This window comes from Oryzias latipes, chromosome 8, assembly GCF_002234675.1.
Source record: "Oryzias latipes chromosome 8, ASM223467v1".
In the NCBI taxonomy this organism is placed as follows: domain Eukaryota; kingdom Metazoa; phylum Chordata; class Actinopteri; order Beloniformes; family Adrianichthyidae; genus Oryzias; species Oryzias latipes.
In genome coordinates this window covers 1,786,276-1,806,815 of record NC_019866.2, presented here as the reverse complement: position 1 = coordinate 1,806,815, position 20,540 = coordinate 1,786,276, and the positions used below count along the sequence as shown (strand labels likewise).

Below are 20,540 nucleotides of genomic sequence, written 5' to 3'. Positions count from 1 at the left end.
TTGACATCAGAAGTTTATTAGTTTTTTTAATAGGTCACATTTATCCTACTTTTAAATAATGGTGTGTCGATAAATCGATTTCTATTCCTATGATCCAACCAGATGGATCCGACGGGTTGGTACTTGAATTTACCAATATCATTATACAATTGTTTCTAAATAAAAAGCATTGATTATTTCTGATACTGAAAACCACTGTTTGGATTGAGGTACGGTAGGTTTATTTAACTATAACATAAAAACGACCAATCACAGTGGAAAACACATGTGATGTCAGCAAAAACTGATCAGTCCATCATTCCAGTCCAATGTGTGGACAGACTGTGAATAAAGTCATGTGACCATCCAGTGTCTAGAATGTTCTAAGAATGTTCCCTTTGGATTCTTTGGATGTGGAAAACCAACAGTGGTGAACTTTAGGAAACTAACATGTGAATGGATTTGACATTCATTCTAGTTCACTTGTTTGTTTGGACACAGATGTCATTTCCACTTGATGATCTGGAAGAAATCCAAGAATCTGGAAAACTGTTCAGTAGCAGGAATTTCTGTCTGAGTCTCACTGCTGGAAGTTTGGGATGAAGGTCGATTTTAGGTCAGTGAATTGGATCGGTCAAAATGACCAAAGTCAACTATAAATCGGATTGTCTACCACAAATTGAAATGAATCGTTATCCCCCTACTTTTAAATGAAAACCAACTTTACCCAAAAAGGACAAATAAATATAAAGATAAAGCTTCCTGCTTACTGAAGCCCATCCGAAAAAACCAATGATATAAAACAATCAGATACAGAACTTTACATCAACACGACAAATTTACCATAACTTAACTAAATACATATTCAATATATAATGTTTCTAGTATCAACCAATTAATTGACATTTTTTACAGTATTCATTAATTTAAAATCTTTATCCAAACAATCCTAAAGTGTAAAACATTTAGTTATAACTCTTGTTTCAAATTATTCCCTAAAGAAGGAACTTTTTTATTTCATAGAGCCTTCTTTTCTTGTCATCAGCATGTTATTCATCTCTGGAACGAATCGTGAAGTATTTCTAATTTAGTGGAAATATTGTAGAGTGGTCAAAACGAAGTCAGAAGTCATAAAAATTCTTTCTCTGCGCTTCATTCAGGGAGAACAATGACACAGAGGAAAAGACCTTGTCTTCGGTTTGTTCTATCATTTATAGTTCAACACCAAGGTCTCTGGAGAAACATGCAAGTAATACACAATTACCCAACACTTGTATGGATCCCGCAAAGTCTGCAGCAGCTCTCATGACTTTCTCAAAGCTGACAAGTCCCACCTCCTGTACAGGCTGTCTCCAAATCTATTGAATTCCCATCACTTGCAGGACCTTGATATTCTCCTCTCAGGACTTTCAATCACACTCACAGCAGAGTTCTGGGATACTTGTGCACACCTCACTAATTAGCTTTGACGGGTTTTCGCTTATCGGAAAAAGCACTAACAGTCAAACAAAAAAGTCATTTAGTTCAAGCTGGAATAAATCCGTTTTTGCTCATTAAATGAAGCTTCTATTTTATGGATTTCTTTGTGAGGACTCCTCTTTGACCGTCAGCGCGGTTCAAAACAAGCACAGTAGCCGGCGTTTTATGATTAAAGAAAGTCTGATCCCGGATAAAAATAGCCTACATGCTAGGAGGAGCTAAAGAAAACAGTGTTATCCTATAGAGCAGGTATAATTTACCCTACAACGCTTTCCCTCTTTCTAAGGAAAATAGTCGCCAGCCAAGCTTTTCTTCCTCTCCTTTTGATGCGTTTTTGGCCTGGAAGTCGGCTTTACTGCCAGTTTGTGCTTCTGATTAGCAGGTTTTCCGCCGTTTTGACTGACGGTGAGGCTCCAAGCTGGCGTTCCTCAAAAAGTGTAATAAACAGAAGCCGCGAAGCTGCAGCATCTGCATTAACACCTTGCTGTGGCTGTCTCCGAGGGCCCCGGAGCCGAGGACAGTGCCTTCCCTTCACACCTCGTTACTCTCATTCCCTCCTGTGACCTTTCCCTGCAGGCAAACACACACCCCATGAGACGGCAAACCAATCAGTACCCCCAACCATCCAGCCCAACCTCTGGTAACCCTTCCTCATTCCCTTTTCCCTCTGCCCAAACACACCGCCGCTGCCGCCGTCATAGACTCGCTTGCTGACTGCTGTGGTTTTTTCCCAGGCCCCATCATTGTCCTCTTCCCTATTAGTCAGCGCTGTTTACCTTCTGCACATTTTTGCTTTGAATCACTCTTGTGGAAACAGACGTGACCTTGAAGAGAAACTCGAGGAGGAAGCAGTGCGCTCTCTCAAAGACTTGTCTTTCATGTCACTAGACTGATGGTTGTCTGAGCGCGTTTCCTTTTTTTGACCAGTCATTACAGAGATCAGGATGGGCTTGAATGCCTCAAGCCTGGGGGATGGAGTTCTCCAAGTGGAAGGAAAGCGGGCCCGCTGGCAAGGTCGTCTCTGATGCTCTTGGGTTGACACGAGCCGCTGACCTTGACTGGGTCATTTATTCAGACACACACTAAGTCACCTGACACTGGGGGGAATTAGGTTCAGCCTTCATGGAGTGCTGATGCCGGGGCACCAGAGAACGTCCCCGTTTTGGACTTTCAATAACTCGTCATTGTTCGGACGGTGATCAGATAGCAAACAAAAACAGAAAGTTGCAATCTGCTTTTCTCTTAAATCGGAGCTCGCCCCCCCCCTTCTGCAATAAAACCTTTTGCCGGTCTGTTGGGAGAAGTATCTAAATGACGATGCAAAGTCAGACGCTTTTGGTTGGAGTAAATGGATAGGAGTCACTTTCATAAAATGGTTTAGTGTCGGCGTCAAGCTTTTGTGGACCAGCAGATCCTAAAAAGTGGCTACAGGTGGTTACCAGAGCTCCAAAAACAAAAGATAATAAAAAAATAAATAAAACGGGTAATAAATACCAATAGTATTAATAAATAGCACTTAAATACAATAAATAGCACGTTAAGTTCTGAAGTAGGACTGCACAATATATCGCACATTTATCGTTATCGCAATTTCAAGCTGTGCAATATGCATATCGCAAAAGTCGGCGAAAATCGCAATAAACGGTGAACCGTAAAGGTTCTAAAACAATCTTACGCCAGTTTGACCTATTTAACGAATCAAATAAATCCATTTTATTGGTCAAAGATGCATTTGACCAATCAGCTGGAGCCCTTCACATTGTTCACCAATCAGCTGGAGCTTTTATGTTATTTTTTTTTTTATTTTTTTTTTTTTTAACTTGTCCTGTCCAACAGCTAGGCAAACAGATGAGAGCTGAGGGCCTCTTGTGTTGGACATATTTTATTTTAACAAGCGGGGTTATTCATCTTCAGACAAACCAAAGGTATGTCTGAATAAACCCCTTTTGTAATTGAGGCCAAACTTTATTAATTTCAATCATGTTTGAAAATCTTTGGTGTTGGACCGGACGGAAAAGGAAAGAAGGGAAGAAGAGAGAGGGACGTTAGAGAGAGGGGGGGGTAGGACGGTGATAGGAGGGGAAGGGGGGTAAGACCATGAAGCAGCATAGAGCAGACAGGTTTACTGGTTGTTTATCGTTACGGTACGGTTCAAATGTAGTACAAAAAGGGCGGGGCCTGTTCACACACACTCAAATATTATCAACACACCTGCTAGCCGCAAAAATGTCCACATGTCAACATGCACACAAAACAGATAGTGTTCACGAACGCATACCTATGCCTTTAAACCAACTAGTGTGAAATCTCTGGAGCTTTTATGTTAGATGTTGCCCTCCTCATTAAACGAGGGTCATTTGGAGAACAATTTAAGGTATTTTGACCCGTATTTACATTGAACTTTTGCAGTGAAATGGAAATGATTTTGGTTTTTTTGCTATTTGTTCATGTATCACAAGCTATATCTTCATAGCAATATTGATCACTAATATCGCGAGTTTTCCTCATATCGTGCAGCTCTATCCTGAACTCTGTAGATGTTCACATCTTGTCAGAGCAGCTTTCTGGAGTTTTTGCCTGAAACCGATTAGATCTCAGTGGCAGCAGAAGTACATGCGTAATTATTTAGAAAATTCCAAACTGGTTGTTCTTCTAACTCGACAAACTTTTAGTGAGTACTGAAACGATCCACTTTGAACTGGGTGCTGTAGCATCTATTTCTTACTTTCTCTGAAAATCTAGAGGTAAAACTGTGGCACAAAAAAACAGGACAGACCATAATAGAAAGCATGAGGCTGGTGTTTGTGTTTCCCCTCAAGTCTTTCTTCCTATTTACTGGTCAATGTTGGGTCAACAGAGCCAGAGCCCACTGCCACCTATGGTTTGGAGGTAAAACATCTGCACTCTGACCCGGATGGTTATGGTTGATCAGGTCACCACGATGTGTCTGGAGTGCATAGGCCTCATAATAGTCTTTATCCACTTTCCTGTTCCAACTGTCCTGAAATGTTCCCTGTCCGGTCCTGAGCGGTGTTAACACTCAACCGAGTGGACCGACCTCTTGTTATCGTCTGCTACACATCAGGAAAGGTGCTTTCCAGGCTTCAGGGCAGCTCCACCATCGCCAAGGGTAAAACTGCTCAACTGTCCTTGGTCTGACGCTGGAGCACAAATTTGGCTCTCACCCTTTTACCCCCTGAACAAACCGTCCCAACCTGACCCGGGACGTCTGCGAGTCTCACGCCGGAGAGGAGTTGCAAACGGCGGCGTGGCGAGTCAGAGCCCAGGAAAAGCTTGTTAATTGGTCCAGACTGGCTGGCCTCTGTCAGACGAGGCCTTTCATGGCCTTTTCATGGGTTTCTCCTGGGAAAACCAAGGAGGCTGCCTGTAATGAGGCACTGTACCTGGTTTCAGAGGGGGAGGCGGGGGGATCAGGAGGGTTGCTCGTGGGCAATTAGAGAGAAATAATGAGAGCTTTCTCTTTTTCCTTCTCCGTTTCTACCCCTCCACAGCCCACTGCCTCACCTCTCCTGTGAGAACGGTGGCTCTTAACGCAACTTTTTTAGGGGGAGCGTCCCGGGAGAGGCAGCTCTGCAAGAGGAGCGGCGGAGCATCGCATCTGCACACACCCGCCCGCCCGCCCCATGCAGCCCACGAGCTCTGCAGGCATGCATCCGACTTGAAACGCTGTTGTCATAGGTATCTGACACAGAAACAGACACCTAATATGTTCCAAATTAGCTGACGCTGCGTTCGCCGCGTTATCACATCTGACATGTTGTGACTGCCCAGGGGCTGAGATAAGATACCCTAGCTTAGCTTGCACGCGGGTTATTACGGTGAGCCGAGATGAGAGGCTGCAGCTTAACTTGTATACAGTTCATTATACAAAACTGGTTTCCCCAGCACTCGCGGGATTTTAGTTTTTTCATGCGGCTGCTGTTAGCTTTCCACCGATTTCCAGCTCTCTGACAGAGATTGATGTTCTGCCTTTCCCTGGCTGTAATAGCACTCAGCCTCCACTGCACTTAATACCCAAATGGCACCAAATCAAAATCCCAGCCTCTGGAAACACCTTGGCAGAGTGCAGCACCTTATTTACATGCACAGAGTCAATTTGCTTTTTTAAGGGGCTGAAAGGTGATCAATAATTTACATGCACATAAGTGCCTGATGTGTGTGAAATTGTCTGTATGCCCGCAAGAATAATGGGGAGAGATTTGAATCGCAGTGCAGGCTGTTAGATGCACGATGAAAAGATCCATAAAAATTGATTAAAATTGAAATTGCTCAGAGCTTTTGTTGTGCGACGAAAAGAAGCGTAATTACATTTAGAGAATATATTGTTAAAATAATTAGTTTTGCCTGTTTATGCGTGGAGAGAGCCTGGGATTTCTGGACGACAAATGAGCCCCGACGATCTGCATGACGCCTGTGATCCTGCCTCCACTTTCCTCCTCACTTCTGCTTTTTGCAGGAAGCTGAAAAGCTCATTTGAATGCTGGCGTTGATGAGCGGAGGCGCTGGCCTTTCGGGGGGCCGAGCAGACGTCGGGGTTGCGGAACACTGATGGCGTGACAGATCTGGGTTAGGAGCCAAACCTTGTTTTGATCTTGCCGTTTTTTTGCCTGAGAGAAAGAGCCGTGGATGTGGGGGGGCTCCTGCGAGCTGCGCAAAAAAAAACGAGGGGGGGTTGCGGTGAAAAATGAACGCCAGCATTGTGGGATGGCCCGGGGAGTCTGTTACGCTGATAGAAAATGTAAAGCGCCATAGTCATGGATGTAATGTAGAATGATTGTCTGTCTCCCCTGTTTATTTGCCGGCGTAAGGCCAGTAATGGAGACAAATGCTTGTCTGAGTCTGTGAACCTGCTGCTTTGTGAAGTCAGCTGCTGGCTTTATGCGCTTGTTACAGCAGGCGCCTCTGCAGGCACGTGTGGAGCCAGGTGAAAGGTCTTCAGGTGAATAACACAGGCTTTATGCCTTAATGACTCCTTGTTATTCTCAAACCTATTTCCCAATTGCCACCAGCAAACCCACCCCCTCCCGTTTCCATTAGCTGGCGGGAGCACAGATCAATATGTGATGCAATTTCCCCCCCCGGGGGGGGGGTTGAACAAAGCTTCCTTGGGGTGTCTGGCCGCCGTCTCCCCACACCTTCCTCGCCACGCAAACGTCAGTGGTTCCGGTTAAAATATGAGCTAAAACGGGAAGCGATTGGTTAAAAACAAGCTCCCCTGAAGCAGGAATGAGTCATCAGAGCGCCGTCGCCGCGCGGAGACGCTGCCGCGATGCTTTCCAGAAACATCATCTGCCTGACGAGGGACGCCGCCCGGCTATTATCTGTGAACAGCGAGACGCGGGCTGCTGGTATCCGGGTTTGCAAAGGTCAACAGCGTTAAGTCGCTGGAGTAAAGTGTTGTTTTCATAATGAATATGCCCGACATTATGCAGACACCACTTAGCTCATCCAGCACACAGACCACACTAAGAGACTTTTTTATTTCATTATTAGACGTTTAAAAGTTTTCTTCCTCTGCTGTTTACGATTTAGTTGCGCTGTGACTCAGACATGAAGCTGAAACTTTCAAAAATCCTAAAAATGATGATTAAAATTCAATCCAGAAGCTCTGATGCAGTTTTACTTCATCGAATAAACACTTTTACATCCTTCTTTGAATTAATATAGCGCTATAACGCTAACGCAATAAAAGTAATTCCAGCAGATTCTGAAGCAGAGAAAAGCAGCTCTGTGCTGTTCTGCGACACTTTACAGAAGGTTTTCACAATCGACGTCTGACACGAAGAAAAGCGGCTCCACAACACGCTTTACTGCTCTTCAGCAAAATAAAGTATTTGTATTTTTCAACGAACAAGAGAAATTTTTTTGTCCAGATGATTTTAAAACGCTCGATCAACCAAAATGTCTCTCAGACTAACATGTTTTCAAGCCTCCAGTTGGGACCGAATGGGGTTTGATCCATTTCAAATGTGGTTCCTGTCAAATGTATTAAAAATCAAAGCGAGTCTGAGTCGTACAGGCTTTGGAAACGCGCCTTCCATGTCCCTGGACTTCTTTACACGCCGTTATGTCAAGGCTGCACATGTACTAACTGACCTATGTTTCCATGACAACGATGTTCCGCTTCTAAATATGAGTATAGCTGGGTAGGGATTTGTTTTTGACCATGATGAAAATAACACTCAAAAGAGAGAAACTGGATTTTCGCTCTTCTCCCCAGGACAATGGCTTTATTTGGATTACATTTTTTTAAATAAAAAAAATATATATATATATATGTATACACTTATATATATATATATATATACATATATAGATAGATATATGGATACCCTGCAGGAATAATAAGATGACCAAAGGAAGAGACACAGACCACGGATGTTAAAACATGAAAGCTCCTCACCATGCATGGAGGGTTCCACCCTGAGACTGTATGCTAGCCTCAAGGAAGGAGGCCGAGGACTAGTGAGCATAGAAGCCACTATCCAGGATGAAACATCCAAGATCCATGAGTACATCAAGCTCAAGGCCCCAACTGACAGTGTGCTCAGTGAATGTCTCAGGCAATGGAGAACAGAGGATACAGTGCTGGAGGACAGATCCTCATGGGAGGACAAACCCCTGCATGGGATGTACCACCGGACCATGACTGAAGTGGCTGATATCAAGAAGTCCTACCAATGGCTAGAAAGGGCTGGCCTACAGGACAGCACTGAAGAGCTCATCCTGGCAGCCCAGGAACAAGCCCTGAGCACCAGAGCCATAGAGGCTCAGATCTACCACACCAGACAAGACCCAAGGTGAAGATCTACCACACCAGACAAGACCCAAGGTGTAGATCTACCACACCAGACAAGACCCAAGGTGTAGATCTACCACACCAGACGAGACCCAAGGTGTAGATCTACCACACCAGACAAGACCCAAGGTGTAGATCTACCACACCAGACAAGACCCAAGGTATAGATCTACCACACCAGACAAAACCCAAGGTGAAGATCTACCACACCAGACAAGACCCAAGGTGTAGATCTACCACACCAGACAAGACCCAAGGTGTAGATCTACCACACCAGACAAGACCCAAGGTGTAGATCTACCACACCAGACAAGACCCAAGGTGTAGATCTACCACACCAGACAAGACCCAAGGTGTAGATCTACCACACCAGACAAGACCCAAGGTGTAGATCTACCACACCAGACAAGACCCAAGGTGAAGATCTACCACACCAGACAAGACCCAAGGTATAGATCTACCACACCAGACAAGACCCAAGGTGTAGATCTACCACACCAGACAAGACCCAAGGTGTAGATCTACCACACCAGACAAGACCCAAGGTGTAGATCTACCACACCAGATAAGACCCAAGGTGTAGATCTACCACACCAGACAAGACCCAAGGTGTAGATCTACCACACCAGACAAGACCCAAGGTGTAGATCTACCACACCAGACCAGACCCAAGGTGTAGATCTACCACACCAGACCAGACCCAAGGTGTAGGCTTTGTAAAGAGGCACCTGAAACAATCCAGCACATAACTGCAGGGTGTAAGATGCTGGCAGGTAAAGCATACATGGAGCGCCACAATGAAGTGGCTGGAATAATATACAGGAACATGTGTGCAGAATATGAACTGGAAACCCCAAGGTCAAAATGGGAAACACCTCTGAAGGTGGTAGAGAATGAGAGGGCAAAGATCCTGTGGGACTTCCAGATCCAGACTGATAGGATGGTAATGGAGAACCAACCAGACATTGTTGTGGTGGATAAAGAACAGAGGAAAGCCGTTGTGGTGGATGTGGCAGTGCCAAGCGATGGGAACATCAGGAAGAAGGAACACGAGAAACTGGAGAAATACCAGGGACTCAGAGAAGAACTGGAGAAAGCCTGGAAAGTGAAGGTGACAGTGGTGCCTGTGGTAATTGGAGCACTCGGGGCAGTAACCCCCAAGCTGGAGGAGGGGCTACAACAGATACCTGGAAAGACCTCAGACCTCTCAGTCCAGAAAAGAACAGGAACAGCTAAGATACTGCAGGACCCTCAAGCTCCCAGGCCTCTGGTAGAGGACCCCAGCTTGGAGGAGAAACCACCAGTGGAGGGTGAGAGGGGCGTTTTTTTAATATATATATATATATATATATATATATATATATATATATATATATATATATATATATATATATATATATATATATATATAATACTTGAATCATTTCCAACAGACTTCCTCAATATCCGAGTCTGTCACCTTTCTTGTGTCTGAAATGAATAAAATCTGCTTTTTTCTGTGGTGGGTATGAAGAAACCTGGAGATGCATCATGAATGCTGTCATGTGAAGGCGCTTAGAGTCCCTCTACTCTATCCAGCTCTTATCTGCCATCTCCCAACGCAAGAAGCTCCTCCCACAGAGTTTAGCCACACCCAATCTATTCACTTATACGTTGGAAGACCTCTGAAAGATGCTCAGCATTCGTGTCCATCGGGTCTCCTTTAATGAGCAGGTTGTCCCAACTTCATCTCAAAGTTCTTCTCTTCTACATTAAGCTGCTGCCTTTCAGTGAATTAAATAGGAACAGTTTCAAAGCTGTCTGACCAGTGGATTATTCTGGGATGTTTCTACAGGCAGGAACATTCTTAGGCCCTGTTGGAGAAGCATGCAGCTTAAACCAGACAGTAGCAGATCACTGTTCTGTCTGCATCACCAGCTTCGGTTCTAGACTTAACCGCGACACAGAAATGATCCCAGCCGAAGCCACAGCCGGCTGAAGTCCTGCAGCAGCTGAGAGAATACTCACAGCGTCTCCTGAAAAGGCACGCCCGCCTTTATCTGAAGACTTCTCCTCAAACGTACTTGGAAAATAAAAGTGAGAAAGAAATCTGTTGAAGGACGAATTCCATCAGCGGCTTCAAAGCCGAGTAGACTGAACCCGACATCCGCGAATCACCGGAGGAATATCAAACTTTACGGCTCAACACAAAAACAGAAACCAGACAAAATACCACAGACTCCACCGGTTGGTGCAGAACTGTCCGCTGCACATCCGTTTTTTTCTGAAGATGTCAGTCATGAACCTTCAAAGTTTCAGAGGATTTAATCATGAATCAACCCTGGAAGTCATGACGAGTGATTGACAGTAGTGATGCTTCATTCTATCAAACCTTTAATGTGGAATTGTTTTTACGTTTGTGTTGAAGGATAATTTCACGATGAAAGATGGATCATTTCCCAATAAATGGCTGGAAAAACAAATGAACGTTGGAAATGAAATATTGTGTGGAAATATTTTAGTCTGATAAGAGATGGAATAAGAATCATAATGCTGAGTTATTTAGTTAAAACTACTGTGAAGGTCAGAATCTACACTTTTATGAAACGTGAAGGAGTTGTTTTTATTTCAATAATTCATCCTAAATATAATAGTAAGTCTTTAACTTGTTTTAATAAAACATTTTTAAGTAAAATGTGTAACTCAAAGCTAAAAAAGCAACATGGCAAAATATTCAAGTTAATTTTTTTGTGACGGTCCTAGAAATGGCTCTGAGTAGTAGTTTATTATGAGATATTTAAAGTATATTTTAAAACCTTGACAATTAAAAAAACCTAGTTTCACAGAAGCCTAAATTAGAAAACTTGTATTTATTTTATTCTCATTCTCCATTTTTGGACTAAATGACAAAATTAAAAGAGTTCAAGACAAAATCTGTAAGTTAATGTGTTGCATCAGTGCAACGTCCTTTACTGGGGTAAAAAAAAAATACAGCCATAAATGAAATTCCAGAAGTTTAGGCTCTATGGTAGTTTTTGTAATTTTAAAGAAATGCTAAACCTTCTTGTAGTTTTAGAGTTGAGAAATAATATGATCATTTATTTGTGGAGAAAGACTGATTTGCTTGAGAGAAGCAATGTGATTTAAAAAAATCTAATTTGTTTTTATTAGTTTTCTGTTTGATTAGAACACCAGGGGTATTTAATTTACCTCAGGCATTAATGAGAATCCTGCTTCTCTGAGGAGATCCAGTTGTTACGGCCCAGCTTGGTTTAGTAATAAAACTCTTTGGGCTCCCATGCTGCATCTTTGATTTTTGCTTCGTTCAAAAATTATTTTAACTGCAAAAAACTACAATGTAAAACTAGTGTTTAAAGTATGTTGCAGTCTTTTCTGGGGATCTTTGGCCGTGTGTCCTGGACGCTCTGGTAAAGAGAGGGGCAGAACTGTCTGGTTTGGGCACCACAGAGTTTCCTCTCTGTTCTTTGCAGATGATGTTGTCCTGTTGGCTTCATCGAGCCGGGACCTCCAGCCTGCAATTTGACGAATTTCCGGCAGATTGTGAAGGTCAGCACAGCCACATCTGAGGCCTTAAACTCTTAGTTTTAGGAATATTTGGGGTCTTGTTCACTAGTTAGAAACATGAGATCGACAGGCGAATTGGCGCAGCGTTCGTTGTGGTCGTCGTGCCGGTCCCTTGTGGTGAACAAAGAGCTGAGCCAGAAAGCAAAGCTCTTAGTTTACTGGTGGATCTTTGTTCCAATATTTACCGACGGTTATAAGCTTGTGCTTATGTACAACCTAAATCTCACTAATTTAATTTCCTATATGTCTTCATAAAAACAGAACAGAACTAAAGCACAGAGCTACAGTAACATGTTTGGAAGAACAAACGTACATCTAATGGTAAAAACCTAAACCCCTTATATAGGAATTCAATTAAAAATAAAAACGTGTTAAACAAAAAGCTGCTCAAAGACTCACTGGGGTGGGCCCAGCACAAACCCCTGACCCTGCACAGGACAAAGCAGAGAGATTTCTCAGACGTCAGTTTTTTTGTTTATTGTTCTTGCTGAAGCAGATGGCGTGGTAGTCCTGGTGGAGTTTTGCTGCAGACGTGTTTCCTCACCTTTGTCTACTCGCCGTCTCTTCAACCATACTCGCCTGCCTCCCGGTCTCTGGTGCCTCAGTCTGGGTGCTTCGCAACTTTGTCCTGATGCTCTGTGCAGATGATCAATTCTTTACTGAACCCGTCAGAGCTGCACTTTGGTGATATTTACGTTCACCTGGTAGAGACCTTACACTGTCCAGGCAATGAAAGTACAAAATACAGACAGGTATTGGTATTTTTTAAGAATGAGTCAACATGGATTTTTGTCTGGGAGGCCAAAAGCACAAAATCTGAACTTTAGAAGTGAAGGTGAAGGCTAAAAACAAGGCAAGTTAATTAGAATAGCACAATTTTGTATACAAAGACAGTTCACAAATACATTCAAAGAAACATTTAGTATTTACTCTCATTAAAAATATTAATAATAATTTAAGGTAAGCTTAAAGTAACAGTGCAGGTATAAACCTTTGAATATGAACTAATCAAAAGCAGCTGAGAACAGGTGGGTCTTTAACCTAGATTCAAAGAAACTGTTTCAGCTGGTCTAAGGCTTTCTGGATGTCTGTTCCAGATCTGGGGAGCATAGAAGCTCAATGCCGCCTCTCCATGTTTGGTTCAGACTCTGTCAACTGATAAAAGACCAGATCCACATTACCGGAGAGGTTTGGCTGGTACATACAGTGTCAGGAGGTCAGTCACGTACTTTGGTGCTAAAAGCTTTATAAACCAGCAGCAGAACTTTAAAGTCTAACCCTAACCCTCTGGCAGACAGGCAGCCAGTTGAAAGAACTGGACCGATGTGGTCTACGTTTGTGAGAACCCAAATGAGCTGTAGTCTCCCGATTGTAAACATCAGATTTTTAATCCTTGAAATACTTTTGAGATGATAGTAGACTGATCCTGTAATTACCTTACAGTAATATGTTTATCAAAATATATGTCTGTGTCTAAAACTACGCCCATGTTTCTGGCCTGGTTGCTAGTTTTTAGATGAATAGATTGAAGCTCTGTAGCGACCTTCTTAGCCCCAAAGACAACAACCTCAGTTTTGTTTTTTGTTTAATTGAAGTATGTTGTGGCTCCTCCAGACAATGCATTTATCAAGAGCCTGTACACGGCCTCTGTCTTATGGTGTCAATGTTATATATATCAGTGTGTCATCTGCTTAGCTATGGTAACTAATGTTTGTTATAATCTGGACCAGTGCGAGCGTGTAGATTTTAAAAAGTAGTAGCCCCAGGATGGAGCCTTGGGGAACTCCACATGTTATTTCAGACGGGAAGTTACCATTTTATACAAAATACTTCCTGTTTTCCAAGAACGTTTTAACCTGTTTAGTACCGGCCCGGTGAGACCCAGACATTAGAGGAAAATACCGTGGTCAACTGTATCAAATGCAGCACCGAGATGCAATAAAACAGGCACGGACATATTTCCACTGATGCGTATGTCATTGGTCACTTTGGTCAGAGCCGTGGTGGTGCTGTCTAATAGCTGACTCAAAGACTTTAAAACAGTTGTTTCTTATTAACAATTCAATAACTGACAGAAAACATCTTTTAATGAGTGAAGTTAAATTCCTTCGATTTGAAGGCAGAATCAGTGTTTGAATTTAGGAAAAAGTGGGTTTACCTGAACACAACTGGAAGCTTTTTTTTTTTTTTTTTACACACATGGAAAATCAGCTGGAATGAACACAAATGTACCAAATGAACGTATTTGAACTCGTATGAATTCCAAAGGTTTAACCAGAGCAGCTCCAGAACAGAAGCTGCTGCTGCAGGGTTGGATGAATGAAATGATGAATGCATGTGCCGCTGCAGGAAGCTCTGGGTTCATCTGCATGTCATTTGCTTTCTTTTTTGGGAAATTTCCCAGAACGGGGAGGGGGTTAAAGTTGCGATTGACCTGATGCTGTTGGGCTGAACCCTCCGGATGTCAGCCAGTGTGTTGTGCAACATTCAGGTGCTCCCTTGCTGTGGAAGCTCTGAGCTTTTCTCAAGGTTAATTGTTTGACAGATTGTAAATGCATATTTTAATGTTTATAAGGCGGCGGGCCTTTCTTCTCGCCCCCCCTCTCTGCTGAAGGTCAGTGATTTTCTGTGAGCTTGTTTCGCGGTTAGCTCTCTGTTGCCGCTGAAAGATGTGCGGCGGGTGATCACAAAGTCTGAAATTGGTCCAGAGAGAGCGCTGCTGTCAGAAAGAGAGACCCAAACAGTGCAGAAAAGAAATGGAAAATGCCATCCCCTGCTGGGTGAATGAATACACGAGTTTCCCTGTGAACCTGCGGTCATACGCTTTGAGTCACAGCCTCCGCTCAAAGCCAAGGGTTATTTATTTCCAAATCCACGGTTTAGGGGTGACTCTCACAGAAAGCCATTTAAAGCAGAAGCACCCAAACATTTCCACCATTGTTGAATTTATCCGCGCGGAGATATTTCTGTCAGCCGCTCCTTGTGGGTCTGAAAGGACGTGGGTGCGCCCCTCCCCGTCTCCCGCTGACACGCGGCGTTATCTCCGGGGAGGACGCGGTCCTACATTTGTCGCCGTGACTGTTTGACGACTGCGGCGCGGCTGCTGAATGGCACCATTTAAGAGATGAAAGAGCCGTCGTGCCGACGCTGTAAAAGGACTCCAAGCAAAGGGGGGGTGGGGCGCAGAAAGGGGGCGTCTGATTGGGGATCTGAAGAGTAGCGTTAAATAATTGACTCTCTGATCAGAGCCCGTTTAATTAGCTCCTGTTCCTCCGGTTAAATCAGAGCCCCCTCCGTCGGGGTGCTGGGCTCTGAAGTGTTCGGGTCAGGGCGGGGTCATGTTCCTGCCTGCCGTGCGATCACAGCGGGCCTTCAGGTGGGGGGCACGTGCCAATGATCCAGTAGGGTCTGCTGCAGGCTGGTTCTAGCAGAAGTCCCCCCCCCCCCATTAAAAAAAATAAAACCTAGTGAAGAATCACCTCTGAAGGCTCTCAAGCCACTAGATGGTAGTATGGAAGTCTGTTTTCCAAAGGGGTGGGGGGCAATGAAGTAGTTTTGATCTAATAACTAGAGAGAATTGGGCAAATTTGTCTTTCGTACCCCCCCCCCCCCCCCATCATAGAGGAGCAGTTTTTGCCCCATGCTGTCGGATAAACGTGAATCTGCCAGAGGAGGAACTATAATTCATCTTAAGCTGCTCTCCCAGAGCTGTAGTTTGATTTGTTGCACGCAGAGAAGCGGGAAGAGACGAGGAAGGCGGCGCCGCAGACGCGCCGCGTCCCGCTGCGGCCATTTGCTGAGGATCTTATGGAGCTCGCTCTGCCGGCAGGGCCACATGGAGGCTGACGGAGGAGCGTTAGCCGTTAGCTTCACCCAACACACCCAACCGAGCATGTGCAGAAAAGGAGGAGGTCACTTTTGCAGTTCTGTGGTCGCATAAGCGACACCTGCGGTGGGGGCAGCAGTCACACACATGGGGTGGGGGCAGCAGTCACACACATGGGGTGGGGGCAGCAGTCACACACATGGGGTGGGGGCAGCAGTCACACACATGGGGTGGGGGGCAGCAGCTACCTCCGGTTTATAATTGCATCCCATGTCAACCGGTGCGACGAAGCTCACTATTCGCAGACCGAGCCCTGGACCCCCCCAATCGTCAGTCCCATAGCAGCGATCTGTTGTTTGCATCTTTTAGGGGGGGGTGCACCTCGGAGCATGCCGCACCCCCCGTTCGCTCAGCACCTGATGCCATCAGCATGACTCAACAGTCTCATTAACCCTCTTCTTTAAGAGTATCTGGTAATGAAGCGGTTTTGCCGGCGTGCCATCTGTTTCCTCACCGGCACTCGCTAGCTGACACGTTTTACTCATTTTATGTTAATTACAGCAAATTTGTTAAAGTTAGCGGGGGGAGGAAGATCACTTTCCCTCCACTCTTAGAGGATTGCTGGGAGAGAGATCGGCGCCTCCCAGGAGAAGCTAAAGTGTGACAGCCGAGCAGAGAGTCACCGCCGGCGCTCTGCTTTTGTGGTTGCGTATTTTACACCCCGATCCCTCCTGATCTTTTGTGTGCGTGACCGCACGTTTGATCTCGGGTGAGTGATGTGCGCGCGGGGGCGTCATGGCGCGGGGCGCCTCCTGCGGATGGAGGTGAAAGCAGCCAGGTGGGGCTCGGCCGTGTCGGTGCGCCGCGGTAACTGGATGTGATGGCTGGCCTCTGGGGATCTCTGCCTTTAGAAGTGCTAAACGAGCGAAGCAGAGCAATCACGCTGTTCCTGCATGTGTGTGGAGGCCCCAGTGTGTGCTGCCATCACACACACCTGAACACCCCCACTGTGGAAAGGAGGCCCGACACCTGCCTCCGGTTCTTTGGGTTTTTGTCACATAAATGGTTCAGGTTGTTCAACCGACTCCATCTTTAACGTTAACTAAGGATTTAGTAATTAATTAATTGCTACTTTGGCCACATAAACACAAATTCATGCTGTTGGACTGGTGCCTATAGTAGTCCATCTGAAATGTAGGCCTCTAACATCGGAGATGTCGCCGGCGACGCCAAAGAACGCGCGCTTTGACCGTTAACGCCACCTTCAACGTTAAAACGTTCTTTCTGACCTAAACCCACAGAGGGTTTAGGATTTTTCTATAGAAAACAGTTAACATTCCTTATGACTTCTGGCAGCATTACGCACAAGTTACCTTTAAAATAAAATACACATATTGTCAACTAAGATCCTTCTGGCGCAGATTTATTTGAATTAAATATGCAAGAAGACAAAGTCAACCATGGAGGCTTTTTCTGTCATCATGATGAAATATTGGCAAAAACAAAATGAAATAAAATAGAATTGACCAACTCAGTGACCAACAGACGCATTTAACTAAAAACTAAACTGAAACTAGAAGAAGCTGTTCTTCCAGAGGAAAATTGAGGTTGAATGATGTATTTCTGAATGAAAATAAATCTTAAGGGGTAATAATTGGCACAAAAAAAGAAATGTTCAAAGTTCACCATAAATAAAGTGAAAACAGCACAATAGCAAAAAAGATATTTTTGTGAAAAATGTCAGAGCCGGGTATCGAACCAGCGAGCTTCTGCACCAAGGATTCCCCATTTATTTCAATGGAGGCAAAAATCCTGGAAAATCCTGGAAAAGTTAAAGGATTTGAAGAACCAAAAGTCATAGCTAGAAAAATCTGAAAGAGATGAACATTTGAATAGATGGATGGTTGAAATAGATGAAACATTGTAGGAGTCAAAAATGGAGGAAGATACTAGAATAAAGAAAGAGAAAACGGAAAACGATTGGTTGAATGCTTTAAAGCAATCACTCAAAAATGTTTTTTTTGATAAATAAATAAATAATAAATAAATAAATGCAAGTTTATTTTAAATTTAGATTTTTACCTTGGTGTGTTTTTCAATAATTAGAAATAGTGTGAAATGTAGCAAACATGATGCTATTATATAGTTGTTCAGGTTTTGCAGTTGTTCTAACAGAGTTTGCTTTATTTTATAACTAATCTTTAAAAATGGATGAAAGGATTTCATCAATGTGGTGCATTTCCAGTGGCGTTGCATTAAATTACACTTAAATGAGTTATAAAACTGCATGTCTTCCAATAGCCTTTAGTGACAAATGATAGCGATATATGAACATTTTAACGCAATTTTTGAGAAAAACTGTCGCAACTTCAGGTTTTTTTGTGCCACAACAATGATGTGAAACCCAGTAAATCCAGGATTTGGGATGTCCATGTGATCTGGGTGTCTGCCTGCTTCATCACTCACACACAGAGTCCTCAGATCTTCACCTGACGGCACATTTGAAGGTTCAATTCCAGTATTTTTGGTCCTTTCAGGCCATTCCTTTGGAGTTTCAGAGACCTTCTGGGAAATGAAACCATTTTCACTGGTGGGGTCTTGGCACTGAGAGGATTAAAAACCAATACAATTGTAGGAGTTGGGGTGGAGTGGGGGCTTTCTGTTATTAGAAGACAGATGTCGTCCGGTGTCATTGCGTGGTGTTGAACGTTTCCAACCCCCAACAACCCTCTCAGTGAGAATGTCAGCAGTGGAAGCCAAATCTCTGCTTCTGGCTTCCAGCACTTCCTCTTGTTCCCAGCTCTTCTTGTTCAGACTGAGAGCCGATGGCACGTCCACCGGGAAACTCGCCATGCTTTGTCCTCCGCCGTCGGCTCTTCTCGTGGATCTCCGTCAGGAGGATCTTCTGGTTACTGTCTGACCATGAAACCATGTCAAGGTGCAGAGAAATGAAGCTCCTCAACCCTCATCCTTCTGGAATGAAACGTTTTTTTTGATGCCACCTTTTACTTCTGTTATGTTCCATAGAGAACATTTTCCCCACATGGAGACCTCTAAACAGTAGAGAACCTTCTCAGAAACCGGTAACCATCTAAAAGGACTTCACCAGCAGGCTACCTGACTCAGTTCAGGTCAGAGGTCATGATCCAATAGGCAGAAAGAGACTTTTGGCCAATCAAGGAGTAACAGGAACACTTGATGCTCTAAAAAGATACAAATAAACATCCAAAGAACATTTAAACACAGTGGTGGTAGTATGATGGTGTGGGAGTTCGAAAATAACAATAAAAAGGAAAAAAAAGAAGGTTCTGATCAAAGTTTGGACTTTAATCGGACTCTTTTTACGACCCGGAACGGTCATATTCTGCCCAAAAGAGAGAATAGACCTCCGAGGAAAAACTCAGTGATGGTTACCGTGGGATGACAAGTATTTGGGTTGAAGGAGGAAACCTTCATCCCACGGCGGTGTTCTGGTTTACCAGCTTTCCCCCCTAAATTAACAAAATCCTGGTTTACAAACAGCACATTTGGGTCAAATCTGCAACATTTTTCACGCGATTTGAATCATTGAAGTGGCAGAAATCCACAATGTCCAGATGTCTGCAGACGCTTCACTGCCGCGGTGTCTCCGTGTGTGTGTGTGCGTGCATGTGTGTGTGTGTACCTCCAGGTACAGAGGTGTTAACGTGTTAAATGTTGCCCGGTAACCAGGCTCTTAAACAGCAAACATGGCTGCCATTTCAGGTCAGAGCAGTGATGTTAAGTGCTGCAGACAGACCACATGCGGCGCTGCTCCTGTAGCATGACTCCGGTTCAACCGCCCCCACCTGCCATGTCTCAATGTGATTGTTAGCCTGAAGCCCCCAGAAAGGGCAGCCTGCCCCCTCCCCTTCATTAAGCAAATGGAATTGACATAATTCAATTAAGGAGTAAAAAATTTTCTCCCAGCAGAGGAGCTGCTGTTTCTGCACTTTTTGTTTCTGCACCACAGCTGTGGTTGTGGGTCGTGGTGCGTGCACGTCGACCGCACGTGCACGTTTGCCCCCGCGTCAACCAAACAAACCGGTTGTGTTCTTGCCGCAGGCATGCCAGGGTCCCAGCGGTGACACGGGGGCCCCACGTTCCCGCCGCGGTCCGGCCTGAGCCGAGGTGAATGTCAAGAAGTCTCAAAGCCACTCCATCAAGCCCCCCCCCTTCAGATGGGGGGGGGGGGGTTCAGCCAATGAATTACAGATTAGATCATTGTTACAGGATCATAACAGGGATCTAATTGCCAATTTCTCTTTTTAATTGAATTTGGTGGAGTGAGGAGGACGGAGATGGGATTGGTGGCGCGTTGAGTTAGCGGGCTGTTGACTGGCCGCGCCGCTTAATGGGGGGGGGGGGGGGGGGGGTGACATTCAACCGCGGAAGCGTCCGGTTGAACTTCCTCCCTCATCTGTGTTTCATGATGTTTGTTGTGGGTTCAGTGAAGCAAGACGGCTTTTATCGGCGTGGAAGCGCTTTCATTATAGCCCCCCCCCCCGTCTCCCAGCCTGAACCTGGCAGCCTGGTCTCTGACCCGTGTGTGTGCGTCCGCTGAAGCCCCGTGTCCGGTCCCCCCATAAATGAGCTCCTTGCAGTCGTCTGACGCTTAAATGAGATGAGATGCGTTTGCCCACATCTCCTCTTCATGCATCTGCCATGGCTGTGGTGAGGGGGGGGGCTGTGAGTGTGTGTGAAGGGCGGGGGGGGGCTCCTCTTCCTCCTCACTACCTGTCATTGAGGAGAAGCCGAGGAGGAGCCTCAGTTTGAAGCTGTCACAGACCCTCTAACCCCCCCCCCCCCCCCCCCCCGCCTTCCTCTCTTGTCTGTTGTGTAGTTCATAGTTGT

General features: G+C 44.8%; 1 long non-coding RNA gene across 1 annotated transcript in view; it reads left to right on the top strand.

The window, feature by feature from the left end:
- Window positions 1-20,540, top strand: part of LOC105354499 — a 280,743-nt gene that overhangs the window by 136,115 nt on the left and 124,088 nt on the right. The window lies entirely within an intron of this gene.